Source organism: Benincasa hispida, chromosome 11, assembly GCF_009727055.1.
Source record: "Benincasa hispida cultivar B227 chromosome 11, ASM972705v1, whole genome shotgun sequence".
Classification (NCBI taxonomy): Eukaryota; Viridiplantae; Streptophyta; class Magnoliopsida; order Cucurbitales; family Cucurbitaceae; genus Benincasa; species Benincasa hispida.
In genome coordinates this window covers 17667312-17684402 of record NC_052359.1, presented here as the reverse complement: position 1 = coordinate 17684402, position 17091 = coordinate 17667312, and the positions used below count along the sequence as shown (strand labels likewise).

General features: G+C 39.9%; 1 non-coding gene across 1 annotated transcript; it reads right to left on the bottom strand.

Moving 5' to 3' along the window:
• Positions 1-8745: 8745 nt before the first annotated feature.
• On the bottom strand, positions 8746-8852 carry LOC120092295. Its single transcript, XR_005486002.1, has one exon. It is a non-coding gene; the product is annotated as a small nucleolar RNA R71 (small nucleolar RNA).
• Positions 8853-17091: the final 8239 nt, after the last annotated feature.

Sequence of the window (17091 nt, the reverse complement as noted above, 5' to 3'; positions counted from 1 at the left end):
AGGTCTGATCAGATGCGATCAAACAGATGCAGTCATTATCAGGAAAGATGTGTTCATCATAAAAAAAAATATATATATCATACAAACTCCAATGTCAGCGCAAGGTAAAATCAAAATCCCAACCTGATAAGAGTTAAGTCGTGAAAGGAACCTGCTCATAGTTGGATGTTCGCATGACACCCGTGGGAACAAGCAAAAATAAAGGTGGGTTTCCAAGATCGATTCAATATGAAAAGAAAAGAGAGAAAGTAAAAAAGAAGAGAAAAACAAGAATATAAGGGACAACTCCTCTGACTAGCAAAAGTTATACTTGGCTGAAAATAAAGAGTTGAAGTTGAAATTGGCACACAACCGTAGTTGTATGTTCGCATGACACCCGTGGGAACAAACTAAAATGAAGGGTGTAACCATGACCAACAGTCTGTAATAAAATAACGCAACCCGACCACCGCATTCAAGTCGTACCAAGTTGTTTTTGCATGAAGAGGTAAACATTCTTTTCAAAGCAAGAAAGGAATTTTTGAGTAGAGATTTGTTGTATAGAAGAATAAAGTAGGGCTTGTTTATGAATTATCAAGGATAGAAAGAAATTGCATTGTTGAGTAATGTTGACTAGGTGGAGCATTCAGAGCAACCAATCGACGCAAACTTTAGGATAAGAATTGAACAATATTGCCTTAGTAGAAGATATGCTTTAGGACAAGCATATATCTAATTTGGGGGTGTGATAACTTGTAGAAATACAAGTTATTTTTTATTGTTTTATTTAGATATTGTGGAAAAAAGAAAGAAAAGTTGCGTCGATAGTATAGAAATTGGCTAAGAAATGCGAGAATTATAAAATATCGCCAATACACCAATTAACACCATTGCGATGGTAGAATAGAATGTTTCAGTTTCTATTTTGCAAGAAATCAATCATCGAATGCATTAATGGCTCAAAGATAAAAGAAACAACGCATCTACGTCGCATTGCGCCCATCATTCAGAAACGAATAGATGATCAACGCAATGACGGCGCATGCGAAAATCAATCAGGAGCTTAGCGATCAACACAAATTCAACCGCATGCGGTAATAAAATATAATACTGCATGTGGCGATTGATCGAAGATGTAAAGAGCAACGCAATTGCGGAGGCTTCTGATACGTGTACAACTTTCCGTTGTGCATTTCTGACGGGTTGATTACATAATAGAAGGAATATTCACTCCACCATTTCAGGAACTACCTTAACCATAAAGTGGGGACCACAATGTCAAAGAGCCAAGCTTCGCCTATAAATAGCCTCTGCAATTTCACTGAAAGATATACTTGAATACATAGAGATGTGCATATACTAATCTGAGAGAGAGATTGGTATGAAGCGATTTCCAGAGTAGATCTGGGATAATTACGAGACAAGGCTGAGAGGTGAGTCTCCGGGCTAAGAATCCTTCCAATCCCCGACGTTGAAGCTCTGTGTGAAGGTCACCTCTACCAGAAGAGCAAGCCTGAGAGGGATTTTGATTTCTTAAGGTGATGGAATTAAATGCAAAGAGATAGAAGAGTGATGTTGTAACAAATATGCGATAAAAGGTCAAGAAGAGATTTTTCTAACATTTCTTAAGATATTCTACAAGTCATGCGATCATGCTATACACAAATATTAAGCACTATATTTTACAATGCATATGGACACATTTCCTGTGTCTAGGATGCATGCGATGTGCAGGGAATGCAGTAGATAGAACTTACTTTTAAGTCCCCTCTACTCTTGATTATGAGATCTAATCTGAGTCTTTCAAGCCTATATTCCATGTCTTTAGACTACTCTTTCAAGTACTCAAAGTGATGAATGAAGCATACATAAGACAAGATGATCGCATGAAGTGCATAACTTAAGTCATGCTAGCTAAGTACTTCTCAACTCATTTACAAATTTAGCTACTCATGTATGGCGTGAAAAGAATGAACATAGATTGAAATGTAATTTCCATTCTTGCAAATAAAATGCTCAAGTACAAAACAATAGATGATGTAAGTGTTAAGCCAGGTAAGTAGTGTCTTGCTTCCTCTGGCATTTACACGACTTTTAGCACTCCAATTCTTTCCTAATTTGTAAACTCTTGCTCTCAAAAGGGTTAGGTATGGGTTGGTGTCTCTCTTCCGTGTTGTTTTAGCAGTCTCTCGACCTCCCAAAATTAATTCGCACCTAGTTTGGTAGCATTGAATGGTATTTATAGACTTAAAAAAAAAACAAGTTATTCATCTCATTAATGATTGTGTGGATGAGCACCATTAATTTCCATACCCTGTTGCCTCATCTGATGGTCACTAAAGGTTCAATGGATTTGCAACAGTATGGTCTTCTACGACCGGGAACTAAATTTTTGATTTGACTGCTATCGGCTTCATGTCCCATCATGTTTTATCACATTAGGTCACCGTCTTTATATAAGGTCATCACGCATTTGTTTTTGAAGTACCATTGGATTTCCAACTCAGGAGATCGTGCTATCGCCTTGTTCCTGCAAAAAAATACAAGATTAACTAAGTTTAATTGGTTTTATGTGATGAAAGTTACCGATCGTGATTTTGCTTTTAGTTTGGTGCGTTCAATCGTAATATTGCCTATTTACTATCACCTTCTCTCATTGTTTTAATAATTTTAGCTTTAATAACTTGTATTTCTACAAGTTATCACACCCCAAAATTTAAAACAATGCTTGTCCTCAAGCATAAACTAAAGATTTCTCAAAATTTCAATTGCCTTTATCCTACCTAGACTTCTCATAATGCCTCATTCAAACTGCTGAACCGTTGTCATTATTAATTTCTATCCTAATCTCTTCCTAAAATCTAACCTTTAGGGACCGCGAGCTTAATCTTTAAAAAAACATATCTTTACTCATTTCCCAAGACATCGCATGGTTTATTTTAAATCTTTTCAAGTCGAGGTGTTCAAGTGGTTATGGTTTTCACATGATTTAAATCTTAGTTTTGTGATCTTGCACTGATCCGAGTGCCCAACCTTCGTTTTGGCTTGCCCCCACAAGTGTCATGTGAACATCCAACTACGAGCGAGGCGCTCTTTTCAGTCCAAACTCATGCCAATCATTTTGTTTGGCAGAGGAGTTGTGATCACTTAGTTTCTGCGTTGATCACGATTACCACCTTGGTTTAAGCTTGCCCCCACGAGTGTCATGCGGACATCCAACTATGAGCAGGATTCGATCTCAACGTCGTATATATATATATTAGATTGAAACTCTATTAATTGGAGTTGGATAAGTGGAAACTACAAGCATAAGAGAACACCAAAATATACAAGAAGTGAACAAAGTGTTGGCACGATCAATGCATTTGTAAGAAAAATTTTGAAATTGGCCAAAAAGTTCTCTTGTTTAATTATAGATTACATCTTTTTCCAGGCATGCTAAAATCGCATTGGTCAGGACCATTCATCATCAAGGTAGTTTATCTCAATCGCGAAAAGACCTTCATAGATCTAGGAAAGCCCAAATGGTGCAATAGAAGGAAGTCCCTATGCTATAAAGAAATATCTTTCAAGGGACATATCTTATCCTTTTTTTGGTATCCTTTATTTTCATTTCTTTTTTTTATACTTTATTCTTGTTGCTTAATTGTTTCTGCTCTCTTTGTTTACATGTTTTTGGTTATCATTGGCTGCTAAAACAAACGTTAGAGAAAGGGGGTAATTGGGGTTTCTTAATGCGATAAGTCTCGAAAATGTAGGAGAATTATATCCCAACGCATCTCCAAGAACCCATCGTAGTTGAGGGAACAATACGTCATCCCACCATAGGACGGTGAAAATACATGCTGTTAGACATTCTTACTGTCCGCCACTAATGTGCGTGGCACTATCGTTACCTCGAATCACAAGGCAGCTATTTGTTTCCTCTTCATCCTTTGCCTATTTAAACCCCCTCCCTCTTCAGGCACCCTTCTTCTTTATGCGAACCTAAAGTCCTAAGCCCTCTACATTCCAAAAGACTCCCCGTGAACATAAAGAACCCTCCGGCCCTCTCTTCGATCATACCTACTCCATCCACGATTCAAATGGAAGGTCAAAATACCCCTTCTTCAGCCCGATCAACAACCCCCACTTTCTCCTACGAAGTAGTGTCCCCTTCTGTTACCATCAACACAAGTTCATTCTCAGTCGCCGCCGCATCGACTTAGGCACTACCACCCACTGTGGCATCACCTTCACCATTCAACCCCATACTCATCCCATCAATCACAACGGAATCCCAGTCCTCATTGCCCCATAATCCCCTTCGACCATCAGCCTCCGCCACAAGCGAGGCAAGGTGTGAGGATGAGCAAAAAGTCTATGGAGAAATTCTAAAAAAATCTAAACCCTCTCGAATCCTTGGACGAAGGCGTGGTCAATCAACCAGGCGGTCAGCAAGTTGAGGTCAAGCCATCGCCACTTGAGTCAATCAGCACAGTGGCTAAGGAGACACAAGGCGACATCGAAGTGGATGGAAGAGCCCCTGGGGAGAATAAGTGGAAAAGAAAGAAGGAAAAGAAACAATAAAGTAGGCACTTCTGCCTCTACTATGGAGGCGTTGGTGAAAGAGTTCTAGAGAAAGGTCAAAAGAGTGAGGGAAGGCCTTGGTGAAATAAGGAAGGAGGAAGAATTTCTAATCGCGGTGACAGAACTCCATCGCGAGATTCGTGATGAGGAGCTTGATCACATGAATGTTCCATTGCAACTTGAAAAATCAATGGATAGCATAGTACGTGCTACGATGAAATTTAAAAAGGGACTTCAAGAAGATAGTGAAGAAGAGGAGAATCAGAAAGGAGAAGGTTCAACGCGCTAAACACGATTTACATAAAGTAAAGGCAGGGAAGGTAGATGCATAGAAAAAGGATACGGAAAAACAAAAGAAGGATGAAAAGAAGAAAGGAGCAGTAGGTGGCGGCCTTAGTAAAGAAAAAGAACAAAGGCTAGCGGTGGTAAGAAATGAGGAAAAGGGCAAAGCGCCAAAACGAAGGCAAGAATCGTGATCAATGCAAAGAATAAGTGATCCCAACCCCACTGCCTCAAAAAGGTGGCACGAGTTTAAATTTGGAGGTGTGATAACTTGTAGAAACACAAGTTATTATATCTCTTTCATTTAAAATAATAAGGCAAAGGCATGAAATTTAGATAATTTTTACCAATAAATCTATACAAAAAGCGGAGCATGCGATCACATACTTTTAACGCATAACATATTTAAATTTCACACTAATTTCGCTACTTCTATGCAGAATATCCTTCAGCAGTCTGATGAATGTGCGATCGCATGTTGCATACCCACTGATGCGATCAAGCAAGAATTATGAGTGAAGAAAAGGAAAGACGATCGCATAAGGTAAAAAGCATTGAGACATGACATGACATGGGCGGTGGGTGTCACATCACATGTTACGTTGGTGGCCGATAGGAAAACTTTGTTGAAGATTCAATGAACCCTTGACACGTTGTAGACGGCGCAGCAGAATATGAAATTTAGTGTGCCCCATCAACGCAATCATAAGTTAGAGAAAAGAAGTGCTCGCAAATGGCTATAAATACCCATGCAAATGCCATGCGGAAACGATATGGATGTTGTAATACAAACATTGTGATATATATCATGGGATACATTGTGGGAGACGAGAAGAATACCCTGAGAAGAAATTCTGTCAAGAACCCTTAAAAATTCTTCACCAAATTGTTAATTCTACCTCTTGGTTGCTCGATACCTACAAAATAGGAAAATAAACACATAAAATCCACTAACGAGCCTGAATTAAGCTAGGAATACTAGCTCTTTTTTAGAGCTAATAGGGAGACGAGAAGAATACCCTAAGAATAAATTATGCCAGAAACCGTACCAATTTTCCATAGAAATTCCTTAGTGAGAGCTTAGGATTCTAGGGAGAGAAGATGATAATATTGGTTAATCGTATAAGTGAAGCAGCTATAAAACTAGCCAAAGAAAGCAAGTCATTGCGAACTAGAGCTTGACTTTCTGACCCTTTCTCTTTATTTTGTGTATTTATATTGTAATTCGTGTATTGAAAAATTCAGATTTGCAGTATCAATACATGTTTGTTATATACCTTGTCTGTCTTTGTTAGCTCTAAAAAAGAACTATTATTGTTAGTTTAATTTAAGCTCGTTAACGTATTTTATGTGTTTATTATCTTATTTTGTAGGTACCATGCACCGAGGAGGTAGAACCAAGAAATCAGAGACAAACAAGACTGATTTTAAGCAATTTGGAGGTGATTTGAGCTGTTAGGCTTCAAAACAGTGAAAATTACGAAACTGCCACTACACTGTCACAGTGTTGCAATGTTAGCCTGATGCTCTACCCTGATGCTCTAAGGCAGAATGTGCAGCATTGCAATGTTGCTTTACAACATTACGACGCTGCGAACTTTTATGGATGGACATGGTTAGCACATTGAGAACGGGCAGAAATGCACGTTATTATAGTGCTAACTTATTAAATAATGTTGGATTGCGTTGATGAAATATGTTAAATTGCGTCCATTAAGCATAAATTCTATAATATTGCAGTTGCATGCATTCAGCGCATTAGAACTATTGATTTTTGTATTTTTTGTGCAGAATATGCATTAACGCAATGCAAGATTGCAATCATAGGAAATCATCGGTCGAACGCAACTTCACCGCAAGACTTTGCATTCATCGTGCTCGCAAATATTCGCCCGAGAAAGATCACTGCAACTTGGTCAGCACAACATGGTCGACGCATCTGAGTGAAAGGCCAATTAAGAGCGATGGGACAGAAAGCTGATGACAGTCGAATCCCAATTAAGTTGACAGCCGATAACGGTCACAATGTACATTCAGCTTTATCGGTGACAATCATCCATCGCATCAGTCAGGAATTAAAGCTGTCCCATCTATACAACCAGGAGAGAGAAGCCGCCTTTCACTATTGATGCCCTATAAATACCAAGTGTATTCTTCAGAAAAGGGGTTAAGCAGTCGATTACTTCATCACATTACAAGTTCATGCCTCTGTCCATAGTTTTCTTTCATTTTAAGGCGGACGCGAGGAAGAAGTTATGCCGGTAGATCGTTCAGGTATGCTTGGGAGAGCGTCGGAAGCTACAAAGGCAAAGAGATTACCGACTCCTGTGAAAGCGGGAATATCTTTAGTTCAGAATAGAGATTCCAGTATAAAAAGCCTCGATCGGCAAGGAATTGCTACCAGGCTCTCTACCTTAAACTTTCATTGGCATTTTGTACTTAATTCATTTATAAGAATGGAATTTCTTTCTCTATATTTGTTCACTCTCTGTTATTCATGCATGAGTAGCTAAATTAGTTGAATGGATTGAGAAGCATTTAGCTAGCACAACTAGGGAATCTTCATTCTTTGCGATTATCTGGTTTATGTATGCTTCATTCGTCTATTAGAGATACTCGGGAGGGTAGTCTAAGGACAAGATCTAGACTTGGGAAGGTCAGGTCAAAATCTAGGTTTGGAAGAACCAAATTAGAACGAATAAACGAGAGATAGGTGCTTAGGGATGAGCACTATTGGTTATCAACGCATCACATGCATCTTAGCAATAAGATATGATTGTATGCGGTCACCTTGCTTCCATGCATTTTGCATTGATTCATAGGACAAGAGTAGAGAGTTAGGAATAAGCTCTATGGACATTTTGCATGAAACATATGCATCCTAGATTTAGGAACATCGCATTTACATTGGAAAATGACTTGCTGTGTATGGTAGTAACATGATCGCTTAGTCTGACGCATTCCCAAGTAATGCTAGCTAAAAATCTTCTCACCCGTTCATCGCATACTCGTTGCATCTATCAACACAACTTTCGTTTCTCAAATCCGCCGCATTTATTTATTTATTTTTTTTTATCAACGCAAACAAAAAACTAAACACTTCATTTATTTACCGTTTACCGCAAAGTTTTCATCCAAAAACTATCAACGCAATCTATTTTCACAAGTCCCTGTGATCGACCCTGGACTTACCAGGAAACTCAGGGGAATTTACACTTGAATTCTGCTGGGGAAACTTGAGTGCACAACGCAATCCACCAACGCATATCATTCATATTTTCACTTAATAAAATTATGCATCAATTTTTTGGCGCCGTTGTCGGGGACTTCGGCAAAATAGTTTTTTAACAGTATTTTTTTTATTTCTTTGCAGGACTCTCAATCTTTAACGAATTACGACTCAGAGATTGAGAGGACTTTTAGAAGAAGATTGAGGGACCGCCAATAACAACAAGAAGAAACATCAAGAATGGCAGAGCAACCGGTAGAAAGGGTCGCTAATGCGAACAATATAATGGCCAACCCATCCTTCTGGCGAATGATCGCAATAGACCCATCCGGGACTATGCGTCACCGAACCTCTACAATTTTTCTCCAGGAATCATGAGGCCGGCGTTAAATGGATCGAGGTTTGAAATGAAGCCGGTGATGTTGCAGATGATCCAGGCTACTGGGCAGTTTGGAGGGAGGCGTGGCGAAGACGTGCACGCCCACCTCCGGAGCTTCATAGAAATCTGCAACATTTTTGTGTTCCCAAACATCTCAATTGAGGAAGTTTGACTAACGTTGTTTCCTTTTTCTTTGTGTGATCAAGCGAGGAATTGGGTATACTCTCTCGAATCGGGAGAGATAACTTCGTGGGAATAGGTGGTGGAAAAGTTTATGAAGAAGTATTTTCCACCAACTGAGAATGCTAGGAGAAGAAAATTGATAACAAATTTTGAACAAGAAGATGATGAATCGTTCAGCGATGCTTGGGTGAGGTTCAAGTGGTTGGTAAGAGACTATCCTCACAATGGCTTACCAGACTGCCTGCAAATGGAGATTTTCTACCAAGGATTGAATCCCTCTTCGCAGACCGCTGCCAATGCGGCAGCCGCTGGTGGTCTGCTAGACAAAACATACGAGGAGGCTAAGAACATACTTGATCGCATTTCCAAAAATCATGAAGACTAGAGGGAAAACGATCAGAGATCAAGACTCAAAGAAAATAACGCAAATAATGGGGCCATCGCATCCCTGCAGAATCAAATGACTGCGATGATAAGTTTAATACAAGGCATCACAATTAATAATACAGGAGAGAAGAAGGGGCAGGTCAGCGCAATTACGCAGACGAACGCAAGTTGTGTCCTTTGAAGTGATGCTCACCCAATGGAGGAATACCCAACAAACCCACAATTGGTATGCTTCATGAGAGATAATCCCTATTCCAATACCTACAACCTCGGGTGGAGAACCCACCCCAATTTTTCTTGGAAGAATCAACAACAAAATTTTCAACCTGTGGTGCAAAAAGAAGGGCCACAAGGATTCTTTCAACGCAACAACGATCCATCGCAAAATCAAACAAGCAGCTCACAACAACTACCACAATCCCTTTTTTTGGAGAGCCTACTGAAGCAATATATAGCGAAAAACGAGATGGTGCTTCAAAGTCAGGCCACGTCCATCCGCAATCTTGAATTACAAATGGGCCAGATTGTGAATGAGCTCAAAAGTCGACCGCAAGAAGCGTTGCCGAGATCAATTGAGCTCCCTCGCAATGATGGGGGTAATGGAAAGGAACAGTGCTTAGCAGTCTCCTTGCTAAGAGACGACACAACTACGAAAGTAGGGGAGAAGCGCATTGCGACCAACTTGAATGCGGTGATAACCGAAGACCTGCTGACCTATAGTTTGGAGAAGCCTGAGAAAACAGACCCTGAAGTTGTTGTATGGATACGAATGGAATGTTATGTATGTGTTATGTTTTGTATCGCCTATACACATTACTGATGGATGAATGTGCTACAAGCTCATGTCCCCGGAAACGGTGCCATAAACTTGTAACGAAAGTTTATGTAAATAATAATCATACAAGCTCATGTCCCCAGCAACAACGCCAACAACTTGATGACATAGAAATGTAATTCCTTTATTATGCATGCACTGCGATGATAGACAGTACTTTGCGATAAAGACAATTTTATGCGATACTACATCTAAATATATGCGTTGATTGTTATATGCTTGTAGTATGCGATGAAGTAGTGTGTGTCACAAGTTTCCTTGCGCTAAAACCAAGTATAATTCCAACGCAAGTTTCTCAGAATAATCCGAGGTCGAACACAGGGATTGTTTTCGTTAATGTGTTACTTTTGTGATACATGCGACCGGTTTAACAATGAATAAAGAATTGGGTTGATACATGAATGTAAATTGCGATAAAGTAAAATATGCGTTGATAAAGTAAAATATGCGTTGAAAATAAAATCCTAAACTAAGATGATACAATATACATGATACATGATGCTGAGTCCGAGACTGACTGTGAATTTATACAAAGGATTGTGGTATGCGATGGAAAGTCTTTATGGATGAATCAGAAAGAGAAAGAGTAAATAGTAAAAACAACGTAAGGTTGTCAATTGCATTAAAGATGCAACTAAGGTTCCGCTTTCCCTTAGCATATACCTCTCGGTGATCGGCCGTGTTCCCATATTTCTATGGTGAAACAGGGATGAACGTGATGAACGCAAGGTTGCTTCCATCTCTGGAAGTACTTCTCGCTTTAGATAACGGATTCTTTCAACCTACTGTCACTAGGCGGAATAACATCTTCACTTCTGTCACAGGTGAAGATGCCGCCGAACATGCTTTATCTAAACTTAATTATTTCCTTAACACAAATTAATTTTCTTGCTTAATTCTTGCTAATTACCCAGGGAATTAGGAAAACATGATGGAGAAAACGGATTATGGATGAACGGAAATAGATAGAGAGATGATAATGGGGAGAAATAATATAGGTTAGGTGACGCATAGTCCCGGATGGGTCTATTGCGGTCGTTCTCCAGGAGAACGGGGTTTGCCATGATGTTGTTCGCATTTGCGGCTCTTTCTTCCGGTTGTTTCGCCATTCTGAGATTTCTCTCTTGTTGTTGTCGGCGGTTGTTTCTCTATCTTCTTCAAACTAGAGTAGAAATCTCCTTTTCTTCCATCTTAACAATGTCAGTGGGTGTAATTGCGATAATTCATAATTATTGTATTTCGAAGCTAATTTTCATACAATTGGTGCATATTTATTCTCTTTTGGCCGCAATATCTAGATAAGGCAGTACAAATAACTTGTATTTCAACAAGTTATCACATCCCTAAATTTAGATATATGCTTGTCCTCGAGCATATCTTTTAAGGCAATAAAGCTTAATTCCTATCCTATATTTTTGCATCGATTGGTTGCTCCGAATGTTACACTTAGGCACATTACTTGACATCGCAATTTCTTCCTATCCTCACTAATTCTTAACAAGCCCTACTTTATTCTTATATATAACAAAATTCTGCAAAATGCTTTTCTAATTTTTCAACATAGAATGTTTATCTCTTCTTTGTCAAAACAACTTGATATATCTATATGTGGTAGTCAAAACGTTTGCGTCATTTATTAGAGACTGTTGGTCATGGTTACACTCTTCGTTTTGGCCTGCCCCCACGGGAGTCATGCGAACATCCAACTACAGTTGTGTTCTAATTTCAACTTTAACTCATGATAATCAGAGGAGTTGTCTCTTGCATTTATTTTTCTTTTATATTCTTCATATTGCGTTGTTCTTGGAAACCCACCTTCGTTTTGGCTTGCTCCTACAGGTGTCATACGAACATCCAACTACGAGTAGGTTCCTTTCACAACTAAACTCTTATCAGGTTGGGAACATTTTTAAGGATTTCCCTTGCGCTGACATTGGAGTTTTGTATGAAATTTATTTATTTATTTATTATTATTTTTTTTTAAAATGAACGCATTTACTTAAATACTGCATATTCTGATCTTATCTGCTGAGACCTTCCCCACCCCCAAATTTAAAAATGAGCAAGGTCTTCATTGCATTGTTTGGGTAGACTAGACAAACACTTTGAATAAAATTTCAAAAAGAAGGTTTGAGCAGAACTTTGAAAGATAAAAGGTAAAGTATTGCTAAACTAAGAATTAACTAAGTGTTAGTCAGAATTTACAAAGTATGGGAAATGTTTCTAAGTATAAACATATAGTACATCACGGAAACACAATGAAGAACCCAAAAGTAAAAGATTCAAAACATCGCAAGTATTGACAAAGGATGATAAAGAAAAAGGCACAGGCAAAAATGGGGTGAATATGTACTCATTGTATTCAATATTAACAAAGTATACAAATAATTACAAATTAACGCAATACAAAATTTGTGCCTGTACAAGAGTCAAAGAATTGATTGACTTTTTAAATTTGATTCAGATGGGTGCACGCTAAAAAGTGGCACCACGCTCCTCATAATGCAAAACATTTTTGCTGAGGACGGGCAACAACGCATGCACCGCCCCAACACACCCCTTAACTAACACATTTCTGGAGGATACCTCAACATAGTGCATTTAGCTAAGGACGGGCAAAAGACACAGACGCGCGCAACACACCCCTCAACGCAATGTATTTGGGTGTAATGGACGCAAAGTGTCTCTTGTTAACTCACGATGTACCCATCATCGCATTTCATATCAGTATTTATTGTTCTTTCCAATTCATCTAAAATGCAAGTCGAAAAGGACATTGTGGTGTTTAGTGTTTCATCCAATCATTCACAAAAATTTACGAACGACGTTACTAAATCTAAGGAATAGAAATGCATACGAAAGTATATTGAAAGGAAACGCATAAAGCATTAAAGACTAATTCTAATGAGCAGTAAATAGCGGCATTTAGAAGGCGATAAAAGAAACCTGGAGAGAAAGCATGTAAACATAGATAGGGATGCTGATTGTCAGATGTTTCAGAATTACCGCAATCGCTTCCCCCGCAAGCAGTTTAATCCTGCTTGCCCAAGTCAATGGTGTCCATGCGTCGTTCGAAGTCGCCTCTATAGTAAGACTTAATCCGCTAACCATTGACTTTAAACGCGCTGTTCCCATCTAAAGTTGTTAGTTCTACTGCATCATGAGGAAAGATTGTCTTGATTCGGAATGGCCCAAACTAGCGGGACTTCAACTTTCCTGGGAACAACCGCAAATGAGCGTTAAATAATAATACCTATTGACCTTCGGTGAACGTTCGGTCGTTTATGCAGTCGTCATGCCATTTCTTGGTCTTCTTCTTATAGATCTTGGCATTTTCGTAGGCGTCCCATCACCATTCGACCAGCTGATTCAATTGCAGCTTTCGGACTTTCCCCGCACTTGCTAAATCAAACTTCAACTTTTTACATGCCCACATTGCCTTATGTTCCAACTCGAGCGGCAGATGATAAGCTTTTCCAAAGACTAGGGCGTACGGGGACATGCCAATTGGTGTCTTATAGGCAGTCTTGTATGCCCACAATGCTTCATCAAGCTTGGGTGACCAATCCTGCCTGGAAGTATTGACTACCTTTTCCAAGATAGTTTTGATCTCTCTGTTAGAAATTTCCGCCTGCCCATTAGTCTGTGGGTGATACGCAGTTGCAACTCGATGGCTGACGTTAAATTTAGTCAACAGGTTGGCAATTATGCGGTTGATAAAGTGAGAGCCCTCATCACTGATTAAGGCTCGTGGCGTCCCATATCGAGCAAAAATGTTCTTCTTCAGAAACTTCGCCACTGTGGCCGCATCATTCTTGGCACATGCAATGACCTCAACCCATTTTGATACATAGTCAACCGAGACCAGAATATAGTGATGACTTTCGGATGGTGGAAATGGGCCCATGAAGTCAATTCCCCAAAAATCAAATAATTCCACTTTTAAGATTGATGTCAAAGGCATTTCATTTCTTTTTGACATATTTCTCGTTCTCTGACATCTGTTGCATTGCACAACGTGAGCTTGGGCATCCTTGTCACACCTCGCCCCAGACTACCCTCTTAGCTTAGGAAAGGGCGTGACTAACAGAAGTTATTAACCTTTTCGTTGACACTTACTGCCTAAAAACTCTTGCAGAAATAACTCTGATACCAATGTATAAATTCAACAACTAATTGATTAAGTCAAGGAGGCAAACTACAGCGGATTAAGTAGGCCCATCTTATATTACAACGATATAAAGTTTATAAAACTCCAAGACTTATCTACAAAATTTACAACAACAACTATAAAACCCTCCGGAAGTGTAACTGTGGCATGTGGCAGACCTTGACCTTAGCAGCACCCTGGAACTCCTCACCTTTCACTACCTGGGAAGAAAAAGAAAAACATTTGGAAAGCATGAGCTATAAAGCCTAGTGAGTGACTAGAAAACTGATTTTTATCAAAAGAACTACCCCATACTTGGGTACTTTGGCTCAGATACCTTCTCAACTATGTATTTTAGTATCGAGCTACTCAGATACCTTCTCAAATGTCCTTCGGTATCGAGTTTCAAGTAAAACTAGTCATACAATGACTTTCTTTAATAAAACTTAGAAAACATGTCTTTATTTGAAAGATATTTCTTTAGCACATGGTTTCTTTAAAACATTGTAAATATTTTAGTAAAACATTTTAGTCACTCACCTTGATCGTTTAGGAACCTTTCTCTCTAGAAGTTCCTTAGTCACTTCGGGCTCCCTTTCGAACCCTTAAATCCAGACTCAAATTAAAGCTCCGATTACTTATAGTTCTAGACCATATTTTAAGATATTTCCTTCTGCAAACATGTTCTAAACTATCTCAGGAAGCTTACCATAAAATCTTAGCTCATAACTCCTCGTGGTTTGGCCGGAATCTTCAAAACATCAATACTGGCCCAGCTTACCCGACAGCCTGAACCTTCTGTCTTTTTCTCAGCTTCCAGCCCGATTCCTTGGAGCTTCTTCTCTGGAAGCCCCACCATGAAATCTAGACTCTTTTAGCTTTCAGATGGCTTTGGAATTACTCCTAACGCACGAGTAAATTGGGAGAACTTCTCGTCCCAATTTGATGCTGTTTTCCAGACTTCACTGTCCAATGCGTCCTCTTTGAAGCTCTATGATCAACGCATGGATTTTGCTCTCAACGCATTATTTACTCAAACTTCCCACTCTTTTAAACGTATTTTGAGTTGTGATCTAAAAAATGAAGGCTTTTAGCCCTATTTATAGGCGTCCAAACATTCCTCAAATTCGACACCTCCTACTTGGCTGCATGTCCAAGTGTTTCCTCCTCACACTAACATCACAACTCTTTGATCAACGCAATGTAAGTGCCCTTCTCCTATGTAGCCAACGCATGGGCTTCAAATTGCACATCTCTTCAAGCCTCCACCTCAAATCCTTAATTTTGAAGTTTTCTTCTCAATTAGCCACATGTTAGGATGATGTCTTCCTTATGAGCTCAGCCTTCTTATGCGTTCATTCCCTTAAATATGCGTTCATTCCCTTAAATATGCGTTCATTAGGGTGATTCTCAATGCATACAACTAGCCTAAGGTATCAACGCATAGTGTACTTAGAACACATACTAGGTCCTCAACGCATAGTATGATTCCAATGCATAGCAACCCTTAGTTTCCCTTAATTTCCAACATAGCACCATCGCAACCCTTAACCATCGCAAGAGCCAACACCATGCGTCCAACCAAGTCTATCGCATGGCCTATGTCCAACACATCCCTCGTGCAAGCCGTCACGAACCTCCAATGCATCGCAAGGTCGCACAGCTCTAACGCATTGGCTTAGCATCAACGCATGGCTCATATGGGTTGCATGGCATGGGCGCTTGGCCGGTAGCTTGGCATCGACGCATCACTCGACATGGCTTGCTCGTCCGCTCGACGCATGGGCGCTGCCATCGACGCACCGTTCGCTTGGCTGCTTGATGCATCGGCGCTTCCTTCGACGCATCGCTTAGCACGACAACTTAGCCCGCTCCGACCAGTTTGGACAAGGCGCTTCGACGCATGGCTGGGCAGTTTGGCTGAGCCTGCTCGACGCATGGCACCCTCCAGCCCTTGTGCCATCCTAATGCCTCATCCTCGGCTGCCATCCTTCAACCGCCTACCACCCTTCAACGCATCCTTCCATTTTCCTTCCTTCACCAACGCATCAAACGCATCCATCATCCAACGCATCCAATGCATCCATTCAGCCTAATGCGTTGGTCTAACCTCCAAGGCATGCGTCACTCCCACTTCAACTTCTCCCTTGGCCCAAATAATCTCTCCAAGATCTTATGGCCAGCGCATGGCAATTCCTAGTCCAACACTTAGTCATTTTTCATCAATTTAAGCTTAACTCAAAACTACTCAAGGAAAATATATTCAACACCAAGAAATTTCCTTCACTTCAACATAGGATTTAACTTTTACTTAGTTAATTTCCTCAACCACCTGCTTAAGTAGGAATAATGGAAATTCGAGTTTCACAATCCTTGAACAACGTTGGCAAGAAATAGCCACATTGTAAAACCTTGCAGCAGTCCGCTGCCCCCCAAAGTGTCCTCCGTAAGGGGACTCATGACACATCTCTAGAATGTGCTTCACTTCGTGCTCAGGAACGCATCGACGTGATATGTGATCAGGACCAAGTCGATGTAGGAATGGGTCGTCCCATAAATAAAATTTGATATAATGTCTTAGCTTTTTCTTCTGCTGGTAAGTGTAGTCATCTGGTACTTGACCGCAAACGATGAAGTTCACTATGTCCGCATACCAGGGAATATTAACGTCTATTGCCATCAGCAGCTCATCAGGGAATCTTTCTTCAATATCTTTTTCTTTCCCTTGAACCTCACAATTCTCCAATATTGAAAAATGATCGGCGACTTGGTTCTCGGTGCCCTTCCGGTCTTTGATCTGTAGGTCAAACTCTTGCAGTAGCAACACCACCGTATAAGCCTTGGTTTTGCATCCTTTTTTTTCATCAAATACTTGATCGCAGAGTGATCTGTAAACACCACAACGTTTGTTCCAATTAAGTATTGTCGGAATTTCTCCAGTGCAAATACCACTGCGAGCATTTCCTTCTCTGTGGTTGTATAGTTTTCCTGTGCATCATTCAATGTTTTACTTGCATAATAAATAGGATGTAATACCTTGTCCTTGCACTGACTCAAAACTACACCCATAACATATCCGCTAGCATCGCACATCAACG